This window comes from Dryobates pubescens, chromosome 13 (genome assembly GCF_014839835.1).
Source record: "Dryobates pubescens isolate bDryPub1 chromosome 13, bDryPub1.pri, whole genome shotgun sequence".
NCBI classification, from domain to species: Eukaryota; Metazoa; Chordata; class Aves; order Piciformes; family Picidae; genus Dryobates; species Dryobates pubescens.
The window spans coordinates 22,259,428-22,282,242 of NC_071624.1; positions in this window are offsets into that span (position 1 = coordinate 22,259,428).

Here is a 22,815-nt window from a genome sequence, read left to right on the forward strand (position 1 = left end):
TGGGTCTGCTCCCTCCTGCTGCTTCCCTGCTTCAGCAGCTGCTGAGCTGCTTGTTGCTGCTTGTTGCGGGGTTCTGAAATGCTGTGGTGCCGGGTTTGCCTCTCCTCTCTCCACCTGCACAGCGCTCTGCTCCTCTGTCAGCAGAGAGAGCTGGTCTGACCCACGGTCCTCAGGCTGGGGGCCTGAGGTTGGAGCCGGCTCCAGGGAGAGTCCCCAGCACACTGCTGGGGGTTGGGTTGAAAACGCTCAAAAAGGCTTGCACAGGACCACTGCCGGGCTGAAGGGGGCGGCTTGGGTGCTCTTGGCTTCGGGGCACGTTTTGGAGGTCAGCAAACGGGGAGAATTTCCTGGGCAGCCTCTCTGAGGCAGGAGCTCAGCCGGCGCAGCCTATTCCGGCCCTGAACTCCGTGCGTGCGCTGGCTGTTGATGGACAGGAGGCTCCCTCAAGAGCAGATTGATTTGGCTTTCATGCTGTGAGACTGCAAAAGTAGCTCTGGGCATGGCTGGACCCCTCCTTTCTCCTCCATGCCTGAATGCCCCTCTGTATTTATGGCAAGCAGGCTGTGCTTTATGCAGCTCCAGAGGCTGGTCCTGCGCTGCAGCCCGGCTTCAGCCTCAGAAACGGCACAGCTAGCAGAGGGGATCAGCTCTCACCCAAGGAAAAGCTGTAGGTTCCTTCCCTCTGGTCCCTCATATCCCAGTGGCTCACTCCCCTGCCAGCATCTCCCCTTCACACCTGCCTGCTCTGTGGAGCCTCTGGGATTTCCACCACTGCCTGCTGCCTTCTGAGCATGCTCCTGCTCCTGTCTGTTCCTGCTGATGAAAGGGGGAGGCAGGAATTACAGTCAGCCATCCATCACCGGAGTCAGTGCTCCTTTGACCCAGTCTAGATGGAAGAGGTCAAATTCTGCCTTTCCCAGGGCCATTCCTAGCAGTGAGATGGCCAGCTGCAGAGTTCTGGCAGTGTAGGTCCAGAAGCATGCCAGGGCTGGTTCTCTGTCCTCAAAGAAGCCCAAGTGGGCTCTGTCCCCAGCTGCACCCAGTGATATCTTTAGAGCAGTGAGAGTCACAACTCACTACTGGCAGCTGTTTGAGAACTCTTCCCAGGAGAATAAAACCTCATCTTGTGCAAAAGAGAGAGCCTGTGGCATGTGTTGGCATTTGGAGCAATAAATCCCACATGGGGGCCATGGGAAGCCACTGTCCCATCAAGCCTGCCTTAGGTCTCCCCAGAGCAGTTCTTATCTGTATCTGCTGCCTCTAGGTGAGTCTCCTAAGTGTGTGCTGTCAAACACAGCTAAGGAGATAACCCAAGACACTGAATGCTCTGCTTGTGCATTTTGATCCTTTCTAGCTGCATCCATAGGCTGTGGAATCTCTCATGAAGCCTGGTGGTGGTGGGGATGCTGTTGCTCCTGGAAGCACCAGTAGAGCTGGCTCTTCTATTTAGATACCTGGGTAGCTGCTGGAGGGGGGTAAGGAATCATATCCACGGAGCTGGAGGGGAAGACAGACCTCAGAAACCAGCAAAGCCCCAGACTGACAGCACTGAGGCAGCAGAGGCCACGGTGGGAGGCTGGACTGGTACTCTTTCCTCTCTGGGGGTGGAAAGGAAGCTGGGGGGGACAATTAGGAAAGGGACAAATGGAAAACAGAGCCCTACAAAGGGGAGTAACTCAGCACTGTGACTAACTGTTCCTCTTGGAAAACCCAGAGCAAGTAATCTAGCAGCTCAGAATTACAGTAAATTACAGGCCAGGCTTAGCCTGGCTGCTGAGTGCTCTCAGCCTCTATTGATTTCAGAACCAGGCTCTGAATTGCTGCCAGGCAATGAGCTGGCTGGTGGCTGAACCCTTACGTGCTGCCCTGCACTCCACTCTTCTCTTTGTCCCAGCTGCCAGCAGTGGCTGTGGATGCTGTCAGTCAGGCCAGTGAGTGGGGACTCGACTCCTTTTTGCCCTCTGTCACTCCAGAGGCATTTCACAGATGCTGCAGCAGCCCTTTCAAGCTTGCCTCAGTGTAATGGAGCCCCTTTTCTCTCCTCTGGTGCCCCTTTTCTCTCCTCTGGTGCCCCCTTTTCTCTCCTCTGCAGTCCCCTTTTCTCTCCTCTGGAGTCCCCTTTCTCTCCTCTACAGCCAGTTCCTGATCATGATCCAATATGCTCCTGAAGGCAGCAGAGTATCTTGAAGCTCTGCTAGGAGGAGGAATCTCCTGCCACCCACAGACACACACCCCAGGGGCAGCCCTCTGAGCATCTCCACACCATGAGCCTCTGGTTCATACCCAGCTGAGGACAGATCGTTCTGGGAGGTGCCTTGAACCCTGCACACCCTCAAGTGCCACTCTGGAGAGCTGCTGTGCAGGCAAACCTCTGGTTGGTTGGTTGGCTGGTTGGTTGATTAGTTGATTTGTTGGTTGTTTGATTGGTTGATTGGTTGGTTGGTGGATTGATTATTTGGTTGATTGGTTGACTGTTTGGTGGATTGGTTGTTTGGTTGATTGATTGGTTGGTTGATTTGTTGGTTGGTTGGTTGATTTGTTGGTTGGTGGATTGGTTGGTTGGTGGATTGGTTGGTTGGTTGATTGGTTGACTGGTTGGTGGATTGGTTGTTTGGTTGATTGATTGGTTGATTTGTTGGTTGTTTGATTGGTGGATTGGTTGGTTGGTGGATTGGTTGGTTGGTGGATTGGTTGGTTGGGTGATTGGTTGACTGGTTGGTGGATTGGTTGTTTGGTTGATTGATTGGTTGGTTGATTTGTTGGTTGGTTGGTTGATTTGTTGGTTGGTGGATTGGTTGGTTGGTGGATTGGTTGGTTGGTTGATTGATTGGTTGGTTGGTTGGTTGGCTGGTTGATTGATTAGTTGGTTGATTGGTTGTTTGGTGGGTTGGTTAGTTGGTTTATTGGTTGGTTGGTGGGTTGGTTGGTTGGTTTATTGGTTGGTGGATTGGTTGATTGATTAGTTGATTGGTTTAATGGTTGGTGGATTAGTTGTTTGGTTGGTTGTTTGGTTGTTTGGATGGCTGGTTGGTTGGCTGGTTGATTGATTGGTTGATTGGCTGGTTGGTTAGTTGGTTTATTGGTTGGTGGATTGGTTAGTGGATTGGTTGGTGGATTGGTTGGTTGATTGGCTGGTTGGTTGATTGGGTGGTTGGCTGGTTGGTTGGTTTATTGTTTGTTTGGTTGATTGATTGGTTGATTGGTTGGCTGGTTGGTTGTGCAGCCCATGGCAATGAGGACCTGCTGAGCTCTGTTTTTTGAAGCAGGGGTTTGCTGGTCCTGAGGCTGGAGGATGATGTCAAACATCCCCAGCCTGGGGACATGAGTCAGCTCCCTCCTCCTCTGCTGCTGCTGACAGGTCTTTGACAAGCTGCTGTTCTCTAGCAGAAGTCTGTTGAGCTCCTTAACAGAGAGGTTTGAGAGGGAGGATTAGACTTGCTGATCAGGAGGTGTCTGGTGCCCTGTGTTGGGACAGCTTTATCACAACAGTGAGTCAGACCTGCTCAGGCTGGCAGCCCTGGGGGTGGGCAGGGTGTAAATAGAGAGAGGATTTTTCCCTTAATAAGAGCTGCAGCCCTGGAGCTGAGGCAGCTCCAAGCTGTGAGGTGCTCCCAGGCTCCAGCTGCACTTTGTTCAGCTGAAAATCTGCTGGGTCTGCTCCCTTCTCCAGCTTTCCTCCTCTTATTCTCCCTTCCTGCACCATGCTGGGGCATGCAGCCCTTCCTCTCCCCTGCTTTATGTGCCTTCACTTCATCTGTGGGGCCACTTTTGTGGGGGATGATCTCTGAGCTGGGGGGCTTGCTGCTCTGTGTAGCCAAGCTGATGATAGAATGCATGGTGTGGTATGGAGCAAAACTTGAAGGGAACCTTGGTGAGAGAGGTGACCAAATGGTGATGGATCCAGGATGTGTTCTCCAGGGTTCAGGATGTGTTCTCCAGGGATCACAGAGGCTTGCAGACCAGCAGTAGGTGGTTTGGTTTTGCTGGAGGTCTCTCTGAACTGCTTTGGAGGTCTGGAGTGGGAACAAGGCTGGTGGTGTGGCTAGGCAGTGGGGCCAGCAAGGAGATGTGGGACGAAGGAGAGAGGCATAATGGAGCCAAGCTGCCACTTGATTGATGTTGACCAGGGAGGACATCAAAGGGTAAGTCTCTGGCTAGGGTGTGAAAGAGCAGTGATTTGGGGTCTTGTTCTAAATCCCAGAGGATGGAGCACCAAGTGAACCTCCCCAGCACCAGGCTAGAGCATGGTAGGGAAGGGGTGATGGAAGCTAATGAATCATAGAATCAATAAGGTTGGAAAAGACCTCAGAGATCATCAAGTCCAACCTGTCACCCAACACCATCTAATCAACTAAACCATGGCACCAAGTGCCTCATCCAATCCCCTCTTGAACACCTCCAGGGATGGGGACTCCACCACCTCCCTGGGCAGCACATCCCAAAGGCCAATCTCTATTTCTGGGAAGAACTTTCTCCTCACTTCCAACCTAAACCCCCCTGGCACAGCTTGAGAATGTGTCCTCTTGTTCTGGGGCTGGTTGCCTGGGAGAAGAGACCAACCCCCACCTGGCTACAACCTCCCTTCAGGGAGTTGCAGAGAGCAAGAAGGTCTCCCCTGAGCCTCCTCTTCTGCAGGCTAAGCAACCCCAGCTCCCTCAGCCTCTCCTCCCAGGGCTGTGCTCCAGACCCCTCCCCAGCTTTGTTGCTCTTCTCTGGACACCTTCAAGTCTCTCAATGTCCTTCTTAACCTGAGGAGCCCAGAACTGGACACAGGACTCCAGGTGTGGCCTGAGCAGTGCTGAGCACAGGGCACAATGACTTCCCTGCTGCTCCTGGCCACACTCTTCCTGATGCAGGCCAGGATGTGGAACCTGGAGGTTTGCTTGCTCTGGCTTCCTTTAGGTGCTCAGCCGCAGGAGAAGATCAAATAGCCTCCAAGACCTGGAGTCCCCTTGGAAGCTATATCACAGCCTGTCCCCTGTGGTTCCCCCTGAGTGGGCTGACACAGGTGGAGTGACTGATGCTGGTCACCCCCAGTTACCACAAAGCAGCCTCAAAATTGAGCACCTTTGCAAAAAAAGAGTAGAAAAGAGCTGTGTCAAATCCTGGCTGCAGTGAGTGCTGCTGAGCTGTCTGCCTGCTAAAGAGGGGAATGATGTGGAGCTGGAGAGGGAAGGAGGCTGAGGAAAGGCTTGTGGGGGTGGGTGTTTTTTATGCTGTCAGTCTCAGCTTTTCCAGGCAGGTTCCAGTAGGTGCCAGTCTCACCTTGTGGAGCTGGGGAGGATGGAAAGGGCTGGCAGTTCCTCACAGAAACAGGAGAAAACACAGCCCAGGACAGGGTGGGAGTGAAAATGAAAGCCTACAGGAAAGGCCTCTGCTCTCTGGGCTGCTCACTTCATTCCTTTCGCCCTACACAGCGAAGCTGATCTTGGGCTTGGCAGCACAGCCTGGCCTCCCCCCACCCCCTGCCCTTGAATTAGCGTGTGGCAAAGGAAGGAGGTGTAGGAGGGAGGAGAGGGAAAGGGGATATTGTGTTTTGATGCCCCAGTGGGTAGAAGAAATGCAGAGTCTCCAAATATGATAGTTAATGCCTAAGCTGACAGGCTGTCTCTTATCAACAGGCTGGATGTGACACCCCATTAGGTGATAATAGAATCCTATATGGAGCCCACAGGAGACCCAGTTCCATTCAATTAACTCCCAAAGCAGCAAACCTCTCAAAGCATCTTTGTCTCCTCTTTCCCCCACCTCTTCCTCTCCCCCTTCCTGATTTTTTTTTTCCCCCCTTTTTTGGCCTTTTTATTCCACCCTGAGAAAATGAGAGAGTGAATCTTCCTATTTTGTTTTGCAGGGGATTAGAAGCAGCTAATAGGATTAATATCCTGAGTTGTGTGGCAAATGGAACATTGTTAATAGGGTGATTATTAGAGAATTAGATGGAGGGGCAAAACTGAAATTGAAATAGCTGAAAGAGAGGCAGCAGTTTCCCAGCCAGATCCCAGCTGCTGGCCTGGGATACACACAGTGGAGCTCTCAGCCTTGCCCCTGCCTATAGGATGGACTTCAGCATCTGCCCATGGCAGGAGGAGCTTTCAGACTCTGGAAGTTCCTAGAGGCAAAGAGCTGTTCAATATCTTTATCCCTGTTCAAGATCTTTATTCCCCTTCAATGTCTTTATTCCTCTTCAATATCTTAATTGATGATCTGGAGGAGGGGTTTGAGTCCATCATCAGCAAATGTGCAGATGACAGCAAGCTGGGGGCAGGAGTTGATCTGTTAGAGGGTAGGAGAGCTCTGCAGAGGGACCTTGCCAGGCTGGGCAGATGGGCAGAGACCAACAGGATGGCATTCAACAAGTCCAAGTGCCAGGGGCTGCACTTTGGCCACAACAACCCCAGGCAGTGCTACAGGCTGGGGTCAGAGTGGCTGAGAGCTGCCAAACATAGAGGGACCTGGGGGTGCTGATTGACAGCTGCCTAAACATGAGCCAGCAGTGTGCCCAGGGGGCCAAGAAGACCAAGGGCATCCTGGCCTGCATCAGGAAGAGTGTGGCCAGCAGGAGCAGGGAAGTCCTTGTGCCCTGTGCTCAGCACTGCTTAGGCCACACCTTGAGTCCTGTGTCCAGTTCTGGGCTCCTCAGGTTAGGAAAGATGTTGAGCTGCTGGAAGGTGTCCAGAGAAGGGCAAAAAAGCTGGGGAGGGGTCTGGAGCACAGCCCTGTGAGGAGAGGCTGAGGGAGCTGGGGTTGCTTAGCCTGGAGAAGAAGAGGCTCAGGGGAGACCTCCTTGCTCTCTCCAACTACCTGAAGAGAGATATTGATTCTATGATTCTGTAATATCTCCTCCAGGGTTAGCTACCAGGCTCCTGAAAGATGTGGGATCAACAGGACAGGGAAAGTGATTCCCCAGTGTGCTCTGCTCTGCTGAGACCCCATCTGCAGCACTGTGTCCACCTCTGGGGTCCCCAGCACAAGGAAGAAATGGAACTGTTGGAGTAGGTCCAAAGGAGGCCATGAAGAACTGGCTGAAGAACCTCCTGTGTGGGAACAGGCTGGGAGAGCTGGGGCTGTTCAGCCTGGAGAAGAGAAGGCTCCAGGGAGACCTCAGAGCTGCCTTCCAGCTCCAGGGGCTCCAGGAGAGCTGGGGAGGGACTTCTGACAAGGGCTGGGAGTGACAAGATGAAAGACAGTGGCTTTGAGCTGGAAGAGGGCAGATTGAGACTGGAGACAAGGATGAGAATCTTTCCAGTGAGGGTGGTGAGACACTGGGAGGTTGTGGATGCCACCTCCCTGGAGGTGTTGAATGCCAGCTTGGATGAGGCCTTGAGCAACCTGTTCCAGTGGGAGGTGTCCCTGCCCATGGCAAGGGAGTTGGAACTGGATGAACTTCCAGGTCACTTCCAAGCTAAACCATTCTGTGAGTCTATGAATCTATGAAGGTAAAGGAAGGTGAAGGATTTGCAAGTAGCAGGTAGTCCCCATTTCACCTGGCAACCCAGGGGTGCCCTACAGCCATGGGTGTGCTGCTGCTCATGATGAACAACTCCACCTCTCCCTCTTGTCTCCTTCCTCTCTGGCTGGTTTGGCTTTGCCCATGAGCTCCAACTGCAGAGAGTGGCTGTGTCCTCCAGGAATGCTTGGCCCTGGGACGCTGGCAGCTCTGTAACACAGGCTGGAGAGCCTTGGTCTGTGTGAGTTCAGAGGGCTACATACAGCTGGCAAAAATCTGGTAGTGCTTGCATGCCACTGCTAGCAGGGGTGAAATGGTCACCTTCTGCCAAGCAGCAAGTGGGAAGGGCTGGAGCTCTGCTCCATGGCTAGGAGAGCACACAGCCACGTTCTGCCCACAGCTGGCACAGCCCTTGGGACGTGGCAGGACACTTACTTGCTCCCCAGCCCCTGCCTGCATGTGTGGGTCACATTCACCTATAAGAACCTGGTGAGTGTGAGGCCCTCAAGGAAGGACTCTTGGGAGAGAGGTTTCTCCACTTGGTGCCTGGAGATTGTTTCTGACATCTCTGGGCCAGCTCTGCAGAAATCCTTCTGTCCCAGGCCACAGAGCAAAGCCATCCTCAGCAGTGGGTGGTGATTGGACTGGGGATTGGCACTGCCTGAGAGGTCTTATCCCAGGCTCTGCATTTCCAGGTGCCTGGAGGGATTCAGGTGGCTGCTGTAGATGGCTTTGTCTGAGCAACTGCTAAGGATTTGTTCCTGTGAGCTGGATCCCATTACACCATGAGTCACTACTATTTATATCAGCTGCCCATCTCACCCAGTGCCAGCTATTTCTGGCTACCTGCAGAGATTTAGCACTTCTGTTTGGGCTTTTTCTCCCCCTCCTTTTAAACTGAACCTCCTTTTAATTCTCTCTCCTTCCCCCCTGCCCCCCTCCCCCCCCCCCCAAATATTTTTCATCTGAGTTTGTTTTTTCAGCATCTGAGCTTCCTTCACCTGCTGCTTGTTGTTCTGCCTTGAAAGGGCTACCCAGTGCTCCCTTGCAGCAGGCTCAGCTGCCTCAGCCAGTGCTGTGCCACTGAGTGAGTGCTGTGCCACCTAGAAATGAAAGGCTACAACGAGGGACAAAGCTCTCTGCATCAAACAGGCATTTTGAACACTCCACGACTGCAATCTGGAGGGGAAGGTTCACTTTGTTTGTGGCCTGTGTTACCCTAGGAGCCCGACAGCAAATAATCTGTTCTCAAAAGCAGATCAAGAAGGAGCCACCCCTGCTATTGAGGAGAGAAGGGAAATGGGCTGTGCAGAGGGCTGTGCCTCAGCCACACACAGGGGCAAAGCACACAGGCTGGAGCCCAGGAAGTTCCACCTCAACGTGAGGAAAGCCCTCTTTCCTGTGAGGGTGCTGGAGCCCTGCAGCAGCCTGCCCAGAGAGGCTGTGGAGTCTCCTTGTGTGGAGACTCTCAAGCCCTGTCTGGACACATTCTTGTGTGACCTGCTCTGGGTGGCCCTGCTTTGGCAGGGGCTTGGACTGGGTGATCTCTGGAGGTCTCTCCCAACCCCCCACCATTAAGAATTTTATGGCTCTATGATTCTGGAGCAGAGTTTCAGAAGAGTTGCTCTCCCCAACTCCCTGAAGGGAGGTTGTAGCCAGGTGGGGGTTGGTCTCTTCTCCCAAGCAAGCAGCACCAGAACAAGAGGACACAGCCTCAAGCTGCACCAGGGGAGGTTTAGGCTTGAGGTGAGGAAGAAATTCTTCATAGAGAGAGAGTTTGCCCATTGGGATGAGCTGCCCAGGGTGGTGGTGGAGTCACCATCACTGGAGGTGTTTAGGAGGAGACTTGATGGGGAGCTTGGTTGCATGGTTTAGTTGATCAGATGGTGTTGGATGATGGGTTGGACTTGATGATCTTAAAGGTGTCTTCCAACCTGGTCTATTCCATTCCATTCCATTCCAACCCTCATCTTCTGAGGTCCACAGGGATCTGCTTTCTGCTGTGGGCTGACTTCCCTCCCTGATCTTCCTTTGCACACCCAGAATTTCCAGCCTCACAACTGCTCAAAGAGGGCTGGAAGAAGCTTTAGAGGAGCTGTGTGCATTTCCAAGAAGGAGGAGGTCCTTTGGCCCTGCAAGGGGACTTCTGAGAGCTGATTCTCTGTTGCACACTTCTTATGGCACCTGGCCACAGCTGCAGACCCAAGCGTGAGTAGTGAGCTGCCCAGGGACAAGAGGACACAGCCTCAAGCTGTGCCAGGGGAGGTTTAGGCTGGGTGTTAGGAAGAAGTTCCTCTCAGAAAGAGAGATTGGCCATTGGGATGTGCTGCCCAGGGAGCTGGTGGAGTCACCATCCCTGGAGGTGTTTAGGAAGAGACTGGATGGGGTGCTCGGTGCCATGGTTTAGTTGATCAGATGGTGTTGGTTGAGAGGTTGGACTTGAAGATCTCAAAGGTATTTTCCAACCTGGTCTATTCTATTCTATTCTATTCTATTCTATTCTATTCTATTCTATTCTATTCTATTCTATTCTATTCTATTCTATTCTATTCTATTCTCTGGCACAGGTTGCCCAGGGAGGTGGTGGAAGCCTCATGCCTGGAGATTCTTAAGGCCAAGCTGGATGTGGCTGTGAGCAACCTGCTGTAGTGTGAGGTGTCCCTGGCCATGGCAGGGGGGTTGGAGCTGGCTGAGCCTTGAGGTCCCTTCCAACCCTGACAATTCTATGGTTCTACAGCTGGGCTGACTGAGGGCAGGCACTGGCAAGGCAGGGGTGCCCTGAGGGGCCCAGGCTGTTGGATTCCCATGCTGACCCTCTTGCCAAGAGGTCTGAGGAGCCACCTGTGCTGGTGCATGAAGCCAGCTTGCTGAGGCAGGACTTGCAGGAGCAGCAGGAAGGTGTTTTACCTCCTTGGAAGGTAGAAGTCGATGCATTTTAAAGATGAGTTTCCTTCTGCCAGGCTATGAAAAGAGTCTTCAGAACACCCCCAAGGTTTCCATTTAATTACCAATTGCAGCTGATTTCACAGAGCAGTTTCTGAGCCTGCAGCCAGGCCTGGTGGCAGTTCTTTCATCTCTCAGGCTTATTGGGAAAAGCTGTATTAAATGTCTTCTAATCCTGCCTCAGATGCACTGCCTTTGATCACCTTCAATTTGCTCCATCTGTGCTCAGGCTCACGTCCCCCTCCTACGTGCTTCCCCCCTCCAAAAGGCTTTCAACTCTGCCCATTGATTCAAGTCTCCTGACTGGCAGAAACACCTTGAGAGCTGGTGATGGTCCAGAGGGGCTGGGTGACCCAACCATAAATTTAGCATTTAGCCTGGATAGGCTGTTGCTGAGTTTCAGCTAGACCAGAACTGCTCAGTGCTGTCCCTGCCCGGCTCAGGCTCTGCTCACTCAGGCACTTGCTGCAGTTCAGGGCAGCTTTGCACAGCCAGAGGCTGCTTCTAGCAGGGAGAAGCTGATGGGGTGAGCTCCTGCCAAGGGCTGGGCTGCAGACCAAGGGCACTGCTAAATTCTGTGCCCCATGCTGGGGTGCAGGGAGAGGTGGCACCTGCAGGGAGGAGCAGACAGAACAGGTGACCCTCAACTGACCAGCAATGGATTGCATCCTATGGAAGGCATAGAATCAGAGAATTGTTAGGGTTGGAAGGGACCTCAAGGCTCAGCCAGTTCCAACCCCCCTGCCATGGGCAGGGACACCTCACATTACAGCAGGTTGCTCACAGCCACCTCCAGCCTGGCTGCAAACACCTCCAGGCAGGAGGCTTCCACCACCTCCCTGGGCAACCTGTGCCAGGCTCTCACCACCCTCCTGGGGAACAACTTCTTCCTCACATCCAATCTCAATCTCCCCACTTCTAGTTCTGCTCCATCCCCCCCAGTCCTATCCCTCCCTGACACCCTCAAAAGTCCCTCCCCAGCTTTCTTGGAGCCCCCTGCAGATCCTGGAAGGCCACAATTAGGTCTTCTCAGAGCCTTCTCTCCAGCCTGCACAACCCCAACTCCCTCAGTCTGTCCTCACAGCAGAGCAGCTCCAGCCCTCTGCTCCTCCTCCTGGCCCTGCTCTGGACACCTTCCAGCCCCTCCAGATCCTTCCTGGCACAGAGGCTCCAGAACTGGCCCCAGAGCTCCAGCTGTGGTCTCAGCAGAGTGGAGCAGAGGGGCAGAATCCCCTGCCTGGCCCTGCTGGCCACACTTCTCTTGCTGCAGCCCAGGATGTGGTTTGCTCTCTGGGCTGCAAGTTTGCCTGTGCTTGTGGGACAGCCGTGAGATCCTCCCCGAGCTCCTCTTCCTACACAGCTGATCAGCCCCGGGGCGGGGGGGAGGGGAGGGGGAAAGGATGGGGGGGGGGGAAGCGATGGTGGGGAGGAGGTGGGTCTGAACTGGGCTCATTTCTCTGGCTCTCAGAAGAGTGAATCCTAAAAGAGTCTGCTCCCAGAGTCAGACATTGAAGATCCAGCCCTGGCACGCTTGCCAGGTCTGATACAAGTGTGATCTGATGTGTCAAACGCATTTTAGGGTCTCAGCGACGTGACAGCTTGCTAATGACTCTGAGCTTCAGGAAGCTTTGGCTGATCCCTCTGGGAGCTGGCAGGGAAAAAAACCTGCAGGAATATTTTATTTTTTGGTGTGGTTTTTTTTCTTCTTCTTTTTTTTTGGAAGCTTTTTTTTTTTTTTTTTTTTTTGGTTTTGTCAAACTCCAAACATTGACTGGAAACATGCCTCTGCCAGCATCAGCTGAAGCTGGAATGTGTCAAAACAGAGGCTCCTGTTTTGATTTGAGGGAGATGCTTAGCAGTTGTTACTCTACCTTGCACTAGGGAAGCGACACTCCCCGGATTGGTGGCTCTGCTCTTTGGGGAATAGAATGGAATAGAGTAGAGTAGAGTGGACTAGAGTAGAGTGGAATAGAGTGGACTAGAGTAGAATAGGAATAGGAACAGGATAGAATAGAATAGAATAGAATAGAATAGAATAGGAATAGGATAGGATAGAATAGAATAGGAATAGGATAGAACGGGATAGAATAGAATAGGATAGAATAGAATAGGAATAGGATAGGATAGAATAGAATAAAATAGGATAGGATACAATAGAATAGGAATAGGATAGAATAGAATAAGGATAGGAATAGGATAGGATAGAATAGAATAAAATAGGATAGGATACAATAGAATAGGAATAGGATAGAATAGAATAAGGATAGGAATAGGATAGGATAGAATAGAATAGGAATGGGATAGGATAGGATAGAATAGGAATAGGATAAGATAGAATAGGATAGGATAGAATAGAATAGAATAGGGATAGGATAGGATAGGATGGGATGGGATAGGATAGGATAAGATGGAATGGAATGGAATGGAATGGAATGGAATGGAATAGACCAGACCAGGTCGGAAGAGACCTTCAAGATCATCATGTCCAACCTATCACCCAACCTAATTAGCTAAACCACACACCCAAGCACCCTATCAAGTCTCCTCCTGAACACCTCCAGGGATGGGGACTCCACCACTTCCCCAGGCAGCCCATTCCAATGGGCAATCACTCTCTCTGTAGAATTTCTTCCTAACCTCCAGCCTAAACCTCCCCTGGCTCAGCTTGAGACTGTGTCCTCTTGTTCTGGGGCTGGGTGCCTGGGAGAAGAGACCAACCCCCACCTGGCTACAACCTCCCTTCAGGTAGCTGTTGATGGCAATTAGGTCTGCCCTGAGACTCCTCCTTTCCAGGCTAAGCAACCCCAGCTCCCTTAGGTTCTCCTCACAGGGCTGTGCTCCAGACCCCTTCCCAGCTTTGTTGCCCTTCTCTGGACACCTTCCAGCATCTCAACATCTTTCCTAAACTGAGGAGCCCAGAACTGGACACAGGACTCAAGGTGTGGCCTAGCCAGAAACTGTGCCCAGGGAGGTGATGGAGTCCCTGTCCCTGGAGGTGTTCAAAAAAGGCCAGGATGTGAAGTTCTTTTCCAACCTGGTCCATTCCATTCCATTCCATTCCATTCCATTCCATTCCATTCCATTCCATTCCATTCTCACTTCAATCAGATGTGGTCAGGTGGAAATGAAGAGTGCCTGGTGAGGGGTCAGACTGCAGCAGGAGAGCAGAAAGGGACCCAGAGATCTCCATGCAAATTGCACCAGCACCCATGGCAGGAGCTGTTACACATCAGGGCAGGACCAAGTGGTCACTGCTCACCCCCAGAGAGGGATGCTGGCAAGGGGTCAGCATTCTTGTCCTGAAGCACTGTGTCCAATTCTGGAGCCCCCAAGATATAAAAGGACATAGAACTGTTGGAGAGGGTTCAGAGGAGGTCATGAAGATCATGGACTGCCTGGGGAGGTGGTGGAGTCCCCATCATTGGAGGTGTTCAGGAGGAGACTTGATGGGGTGCTTGGTGCCATGGGTTAGTTGATTAGGTGGTGTTGGATTGGTTGATAGGTTGGATGCAATGATCTTGAAGCTCTTTTCCAACCTGGTCTGGTCTATTCTATTCTATTCTATTCTATTCTATTCTATTCTATCATCACAAGGCTAAAGAACCTCCCCTATGGGGACAGGCTGGGTGAGTGGGGCCTGTTCAGACTGGAGAAGAGAAGGCTCCAGGGAGACCTTAGAGCAGCCTTCCAGTGCCTACAAGGGCCACAGGAGAGCTGGGGAGGGACTTTTGCCAAGGGCTGGGAGTGCCAGGATGAGGGACAATGGCTTTGAGATTTGAGTCTGGAAATTAGGAAGAAATTCTTCCTAGTGAGGGTGGGGAGACACTGGCACAGGTTGCCCAGGGAGGCTGTGGATGCTCCCTCCCTGGTGGTGTTCAAGGCCAGGTTGGATGAGACCTTGAGCAGCCTGGGCTGGTGGGAGGTGTCCCTGCCTGTGGCAGAGGAGCTGGCACTAGATGGTCTCTTCCAACCCAAACCATCCTACAATTCTATGATTCTTTCCACATGTTAAAGCTGGGATGGTGAGGTTGGTGAGGCCAGCAGTCCAGGCCTGACTCTGCTCGGCTCTGAACGTATCTGGGGGCATCTCTGGCCTCTGAGCTTCAGGTGGTTTCCATTTCTCTGTTGTGGTTAACCTAAGAGGAACCTGCCTGCTCAGCCTGGCTGTGTCACACTGATGGTCTGGGACTCACCCAGGGAGAGGTTTCTGCATCTCAGAGAGGTTGCTTTTTGTCAGAGACAATTGATTGAATCAGAGAGGTTCAGGTTTGTTGAGTTTGGGGATGCATAAATATCTCTATATATGTAGATATAAATATTGTCACAAGAGTTTTGTCTTGGAAAATGTCATTCTGATGAAAGAGAAATTGCTCAGGAAATCTACACTTTGTGACAATTCTGTTTGGAAGGGAGCCAGGAGGAGGGAATGCCTTGCAACTGCTGGAGCTCCCAGGTGTGGCACTTGCTGAATGGGAAGGAGGTTTTGCTTTATTTATCTCTCTCTTTTCAAAATGATGTTTCAAAATGTGATCTTTGGGGGGGGGGGAGGGGGAGGGAGGGGGGAAGAAATAAAAAGGGGGGCCGAGTCTGATGCCTGATAACAAGGAAATGAAATCTTATGGCTGATCCAAGGCAGTTCGTCAGGGTTTCACTTCCCAACTTTCCCAACCGCCCTGTGAGGAGAGGATGAGGGAGCTGGGGGTGTTTAGCCTGTAGCATAGAATGGAATGGAATGGAATGGAATGGAACAGAATAGAATAGAATAGAATTAACCAGGTTGGAAAAGACCTTTGAGATCATCAAGTCCAACCTCTCAGCCAACTCCATTCCTCAGCCTCTCCTCACAGGGCTGTGCTCCAGACCCCTCCCCAGCTTTGTTGCCCTTCTCTGGACACCTTCCAGCAGCTCAAAATCTTTCCTAAAATGAGGGGCCCAGAACTGGACACAGGACTCAAGGTGTGGCCTAACCAGTGCTAAGCACAGGGCACAAGGACTTCCCTGCTCCTGCTGGCCACACTCTTCCTGATGCAGGCCACGATGCCATTGTCCTTCTTGGCCCCCTGGGCACACTGCTGCCTCATGTTCAGCTGCTGTCAACCAGTCCCCCCAGGTCCCTTTCTGCCTGGCTGCTCTCAGCCACTCTGACCCCAGCCTGTAGCACTGCTTGAGGTTGTTGTGGCCAATGTATAGAACCTGGCACTTAGTTCTGTTCAATCCCCTGCCCTTAGACTCTGCCCACCTGTCCAGCCTGGCAAGGTTCCTCTGCAGAGCTCTCCTACCCTCTAACAGATCAACTCCTGCCCCTAGCTTGCTGTCATCTGCAATTTTACTGATGATGGACTCCATGCCCTCCTCCAGATCATCAATAAAGATATTGAACAGGCTGGGGCCCAGCACTGATCCCTGGGGCACACCACTGGTGCCTGGCTGCCAGCTGGCTGTGGCACCATTCACCACCACTCTCTGGGCTCAGCTTCCAGCCAGTTCCTAACCCAGCTCAGAATGCTGCTGTCCAAGCCAGGGGCTGACACCTTGGCCAGGAGTTTGCTATGGGGTTCAGGGAAGACCTTATTGCTGTCTAAAAGTACCTGAAAGGCTGTTGTAGCTGGGGGCGGGGGGGGGGTGGTGGTGGGGTGGGGTGGTGGTCTCTTCTTCCAGGCAAGCAGCACCAGAACAGGAGGACACAGTCTCAAGCTGTGCCAGGGGAGGTTTAGGCTGGAGGGGAGGAGAAAGTTCTTCCCAGAAAGAGACTGGCCATTGGGATGTGCTGCCCAGGGAGGTGGTGGAGTCCCCATCCCTGGAGGCGTTCAAGAGGGGATTGGATGTGGCACTTGGAGCCATGGTTTAGTCGTCAAGAGGTGTTGGGTGAGAGGTTGGACTTGATGATCTCCGAGTTCTTTTCCAGCCTGGTTGATTGATTCTGTGATTAACTTCCTTGGCTCTTTGGACAAGGGAAGGTTTAAAACCGGTTGGTTGCCGAGTTCTGCTCCCCCACCCTCAGAGACGTGCCTCCGGGTTGAGCCCGTGATGCATGAACCACGCCGGCGGTGATAAATTACCTGGTTTCATAGCCGAAAGAAACTGTTTGAATCCATTAACCGTAAGAGAACAAAACCACCCACCCCCAAGCCTCCCGGTTTCAAGGAGCCGTGCGAGGATCCTCCGCCCGCATGAATTATTCAGCAGCCGCCGTGAAAATGAAGTACCCATTACGTTTACAAATATTCCACAAAGAGTTCAAGGCTGAGCAGGAGCAGATCAGACAGCATTTATTGTAAAGCCTTGCTGAGTATTACCGGAGCTGTAATTTCCTCGGGTAATTAACAGGGGATCTGCGGCCGGGCTTTGAAAAGGCGCCGGAACCCTGCGCCGTGAATTGAGGAGTCGGCGGCGTCACTACACGGCGCAGGTGACTCGGAGCACGGAAGCCTTTGTCTACGAGGAGTCCTCAGTGTGGAGGCTGATTAAAGAGGGATTGTTCCTCCAGGCTACTCGGGATTGATGTTTCCTGTTCACAAAAGGCATCGCTAAGGATTTGTGAAACGGAGCTTTGGCGGGCGGCGTGCAGCCCCGAGCCAGCTCCCGCAGGGGCTGACGAATGGGGGCCGTGGGTTGGATGGGTAGCAAGGACCCAAGGGGAGGGGATCTGAGGATTTTTCTTCCCCTCAAAGAGTTGGAGAGAGCCGTTTGTCATGTCACCCAGGTGAGGTGCCAGAGATCATACGTCAGAGACTGTTCTGACTGGAGTGGGCACAAGAGGAGTTAATAATCAGAGAATCAGAGAATCAGCCAGGTTGGAAAAGACCTCCGAGATCATCAAGTCCAACCTATTCCCTAATACCTAACACCTCCTGACAACTAAACCATGGCTCCAAGTGCCACAGCCAAGCCTTTCTTGAACTCCTCCAGGGATGGGGACTCCACCACCTCCCTGGGCAGCACATCCCAATGGCCAATCTCTCTTTATAGGAAGAACTTCTTCCCAACATCCACCCCAAACCTTCCCTGGCACAGCTTGAGACTGTGTCCTCTTGTTCTGGTGCTGCTTGCCTGGGAGAAGAGACCAATCCCCATCTGGCTACAACCTCCCTTCAGGGAGCTGGAGAGAGCAAGAAGGTCTCCCCTGAGCCTCCTCTTCTCCAGGCTAAGCAAGCCCAGCTCCCTCAGCCTCTCCTCCCAGGGCTGTGCTCCAGACCCCTCCCCAGCCTCGTTGCCCTTCATGTTCAAGTGTCTCAATGTCCTTCTTAAATTGCCCCTTCTCCGACCTCTTAATTCCTACTAAATTTCCCTTGCTTTCCCTTTTCCTTGCTTTTGAACTCCACTTTTCTTCTAGCTTCCAATGGTGTGACAGCCTCTAAGTGCTCTTGCTGGGAAATCTGCCAGCACTACTGGAAAGCAGCAACAGAATCATCTAATGGTGTCTGAACGACCTTCTCTCTGCCCCGGACCAAAGCTGAGCTGACAACGACCGGGAACTAGGAGACAAAGCAATCCCTTCAGCTCCCAGTCCTCTCTGAACAGTCACTGCTTTGTTCTTGATCATCTCTCTCTCTCATGTGTATCCTCAGCTCCTTGGCAACCTGAGGGAACAGCCACTTCCCGGGACATGGTTACATAAAACCTCCTGAAGCCTGAGTCTTGTCCCACCCTGAGGCTTCCAGTCCCACCTGGGTGCACAGGTTGTGGTTTGGTGCATGTGAGAGCCGTTCTCAGGGGAGAAGCCAGAGGCATGGGATGTGTAGAGCAGGGAAAGAGCAATGTCCTACACAGGTCTCATGCTGGTGGCAGAAATAAATGTGGAACAGGAGACCTTTGCATTTGGCACTTAAATTCCCTCTCCACAGCTGCAAAAAGCAGTAGGCTAACGGTGCCCTTGGGCAGAATTAAGGCTGTTTGAGTAGTGTTCTGTTATGTGAGCTGTAGCTTTGGGAGGCCTGCTGGAGTGGAGCCAGAGGAGGTCACAGCAATGCTGGGAGGGCTGGAAGTTCTCTGCTGTGAGGCCAGGCTGAGAGAGTTGTGCTTGTGCAACCTAGAGAAGAGAAGGCTCCAGGGAGACCTTCTGCTGGAACATGTCCAGAGAAGGGCAACAAAGTTGGTGAGGGGCTTGGAACACAAGCCCTATGAGGAGGGGCTGAGGGAGCTGGGGTTGCTTAGCCTGGAGAAGAGGAGGATCAGGGGAGACCTTCTTGCTCTCTGCAGCTCCCTGGAGGGAGGTTGTGGACAGGCGGAGATTGGTCTCTTCTCCCAGGCAAGCAGCACCAGAACAAGAGGACACAGTCTCAAGCTGTGCCAGGGGAGGTTTAGGCTGGAAGTGAGGCAGAAATTCTTCATAGAGAGACTGATTGGCCTTTGGAATGTGCTGCCCAGGGAGGTGGTGGAGTCTCCATCACTGGAGGAGTTTAGAAGGAGACTTGGTTGGGTGCTTGGTGCCATGGATTAGTTGATCAGATGGTGTTGGGTGAGAAGTTGGACTTGATGATCTCAATGGTCTCTTCCAACCTGGTCTGGTCCATTCCATTCCATTCCATTCCATTCTGTTCCATTCCATTCCATTCCATCCCATTCCATTCCAGTGGCCTTTCAGGGCTTAAAGAGAAAGCTGGGGACAGATTTTTGTGCAGGGCCTGTTGGGACAAGACAAGGGGTGATGGCTGCAAGACAAAAAGAGGGAGGTTCAGACAGGAGGGAAGGGAGAAATGTTTGACCCTGAGGGTGGGGAGACCCTGGCCTAGGCTACCCAGAGAGGTGGGAGCTGCCCCATGGCTGGCACCAGTGCAGGTCAGGTTGTTTGGGGCTGTGAGCAACCTGCTGTGGTTGGGGATGTCCCTGCTGGCTGCATGGCCTTGGGAGGTCCCTTCCCACCCAAACCATCTTCTGGTTCTTGTCATTATTTTTCTTTGTTATTACTGAGAGTCATTGACCTTGAGTTGGACAAAACTCCTATTGGGCTTTTGGTTTGGGTTCTTTATTGAGGAATAAGATACAGAGTTTGTTCTTGATGCAGTTAGAACATCTCTAGCACCATGCAGCCACAAATCAGGATTTCAAACCCCAAGACTTGTTCTAATTACTTCCAGAACCTTAATTCACTCTTGGAAATTGGGATTCTGTTGTGTTAAAGTTCATACACAGACTCCAGGAGCAACTGGCTGGAAGAATTATCAGCTTAAAACAGAGGAAGGGAAAGTTATTAGGGACTGCCTCCAGCACTGAGATGTGGGAGACCTTTGAAAAACCAAATCTTTCAATGGAAGAAAGGATAACACAAGAAAGGATAACACTTATGGAACCACTGTTCTTACCTTCCAGAGCTCTGACTCATCTTGCCTCAATGGTGAAGAGCTGCCATGAGTCAGGGACTTGTCAGAGAGTGCTGAACTTCACAGTGGACAAATGTGACAGCTCTGCAAAGACTCTTCCTTTCCTGCAGGAATCCCTTTGATGGCATAGAATAGAATAGAATAGAATAGAATAGAATAGAATAGAATAGAATAGAATAGAATAGAATTAACCAGATTGGAAGAGACCTTCAAGATCATCCAGTCCAACCTATCACCCAGCACCATCTGATCAACTAAACCATGGCACCAAGCACCCCATCAAGTCCCTTCCTAAACACCTCCAGGGATGGGGACTCCACCACCTCCCTGGGCAGCACATTCCAAAGGCCAATCTCTCTTTCTGGGAAGAACTTTCTCCTCACCTCCAGCCTGAACCTCCCCTGGCACAGCTTGAGACTGTGTCCTCTTGTTCTGGGGCTGGGGGCCTGGGAGAAGAGACCAACCCCCACCTGGCTCCAACCTCCCTTCAGGGAGTTGCAGAGAGCAAGAAGGTCTCCCCTGAGCCTCCTCTTCTGCAGGCTAAGCAACCCCAGCTCCCTCAGCCTCTCCTCCCAGGGCTGTGCTCCAGACCCCTCCCCAGCTTTGTTGCCCTTCTCTGGACACCTTCCAGCATCTCAACATCTTTCCTAACCTGAGGAGCCCAGAACTGGACACAGGACTCAAGGTGTGGCCTAACCAGTGCTGAGCACAGGGCACAATGCCTTCCCTGCTCCTGCTGGCCACACTCTTCCTGATGCAGGCCAGGATGCCCTTGGCCTTCTTGGCTGCCTGGGCACACTGCTGCCTCATGTTCAGCCTAATGTCAACCAGTACCCCCAGTTTCCTCTCTGCCTGGCTGCTCTCAGCCACTCTGACCCCATCCTGTAGCACTGCCTGGGGTTGCTGTGGCCAGTGTGTAGAACCTGGCACTTGGATGTGTTCAGTCTCCTGCCCTTGGCCTCTGCCCATCTGTGCAGCCTGGCAAGATCCCTCTGCAGAGCTCTTCTACTCTCTAACAGCTCAACTCCTGCCCCCAGCTTGGTGTCATCTGCAAATTTACTGCTGATAGACTCAATCCCCTCCTCCAGATCATCAATAAAGATATTGAACAGGATGGGGCCCAGCACTGATCCCTGGGGGGGACACCACTGGTGCCTGGCTGCCAGCTGGCTGTGGCACCTTCCTGTTGGAAAAACAAGAATTCAATCACTTCCCAACAGCTTTCCACTTTGCAAAGGTTTATTTAGGTCTTTATTTAGCTACTTAACATCAAACGTCTCAAACCAGTTCTACAAACCAGCTCAGCAGTATTTCCTCAGCCACAGCATCCTGGGCAGGAGCTGTTTAGGCCTTTTCTTTCCCCCTGCTGCCTAGACCCCTCTGCAGGATTTTGCCATCACAGGGCCTTCCTGTCAGGCTGCATCATGTCTCCTCAAAGAGAGGATTAGAAGACCTAGGAGACATCTATGTCATTCAGGCAAGGGATGTCTTACTCCATATTTTTACAGCACCAAGCACAGCAGGGCTGTGATGGAGGCCAGGGCACACTGGTACCACTAGAAAGCTCCCCACCCACCCTCTTTGTTTTGTCTGTGTGTGTGTTGTTAATCTACTCTTGGAATTATATTGGAGGTTGGATTTCATTTGGCTCTCCCAAGAACATTCCTTCTCCTGAACATAATGCAAACAGCCCAGGACATGCTAAGAAGAGAAGGTCTGGGGGATTGGAACAAATTGTGCTGGATTGGGGAAGTAGGAGATAATCCCCAGCTTCTACAAAGCACCTTTCATCTGGTTGTATTAGTTTTGCAGACAGCAATCACTTGGCTGTAGACCGAATTGGATGTGACAGAGTCCCTTGTGCTTTGCTACCTACTCCAGCAAGGAGTGCAGGCAGCTCTTTAATTACTGTAATCCGCTGTGCGTGATGCCGATGGGCTGCATCCAAAGGAGGAAGCACCTTGGGAGAGGAGTGAGCAACAGGCCCAGACACAGTGTTCTGTGATTCTCTAATGAGCTCTGCAGAAGCTCAGATGCTGCCCACCCTGAACCAGCACTGACTCCAGGAGCAATTCTCACCTCCCTCCTCAGGAGGCTCGCTTCGCTTCCCGCTCCCCAGGGACATCATCTGCTTTTCCTGAGCGTCAGCTGCTTCAGAGCCTCACTCGCTAATGCTGAAGGACAAGGGAGGCTTTGCTGCCAGGGTTGATCTAAATGTGTAATAATTTGTTTTTAATCAGTATTAGCAGTGCTGAGATTACAAAGTCAGCTCCACTCATGTCACAGCGCTGGGGTAACACCGAGCGATCAGCGGCAGCTGGGTCGAGTTCCTGCGCTCCAGCGGAGCAGGCAGGGAACCTGAGCACGGCTCACACATGCCAAAGCGAGGCAGCAACGTGCAGCTTCCTTGGGAAACTCCTGTTCCAACATCTTTGTCAACAGCACGACTCTAATTGTGCAGCCCAGCCTCTGAGGGCCCAGGGAGCCCAGCAGTTCAGCTGTTTGCAAAGGAAGCGCCCGGGCTGGCGGCTGCTGATAATTTGCTCTCATTAAAAGGTAAAAAAGCAGCTAATAAACGGAGCTCTGAGCTCTGGCAGGCACCTATCTGCAGCATCAACCAGGTTGGAAAAGACCTCAGAGATCATCAAGTCCAACCTGTCACCCAGCACCATCTAATCAACTAAACCATGGCACCAAGGGCCTCATCCAGGCTCTTCCTAAACACCTCCAGGGATGGGGACTCCACCACCTCCCTGGGCAGCACATCCCAAAGGCTGATCTCTCTCTCTGGGAAGAATATTTTCCCAACCTTCAGCCTAAACCTCCCCTGGCACAGCTTGAGACTGTGTCCTCATGTTCTGGTGCTGCTTGCCTGGGAGAAGAGACCAACCCCCACCTGGCTACAGCCTCCCTTCAGGGAGCTGGAGAGAGCAATAAGGTCTCCCCTGAGCCTCCTCTTCTGCAGGCTAAGCAACCCCAGCTCCCTCAGCCTCTCCTCACAGGGCTGTGCTCCAGACCCCTCCCCAGCCTCATTGCCCTTCTCTGGACACCTTCAAGTCTCTCAATGTCCTTCTTAAACTGAGGGGCCCAGAACTGGACACAGGA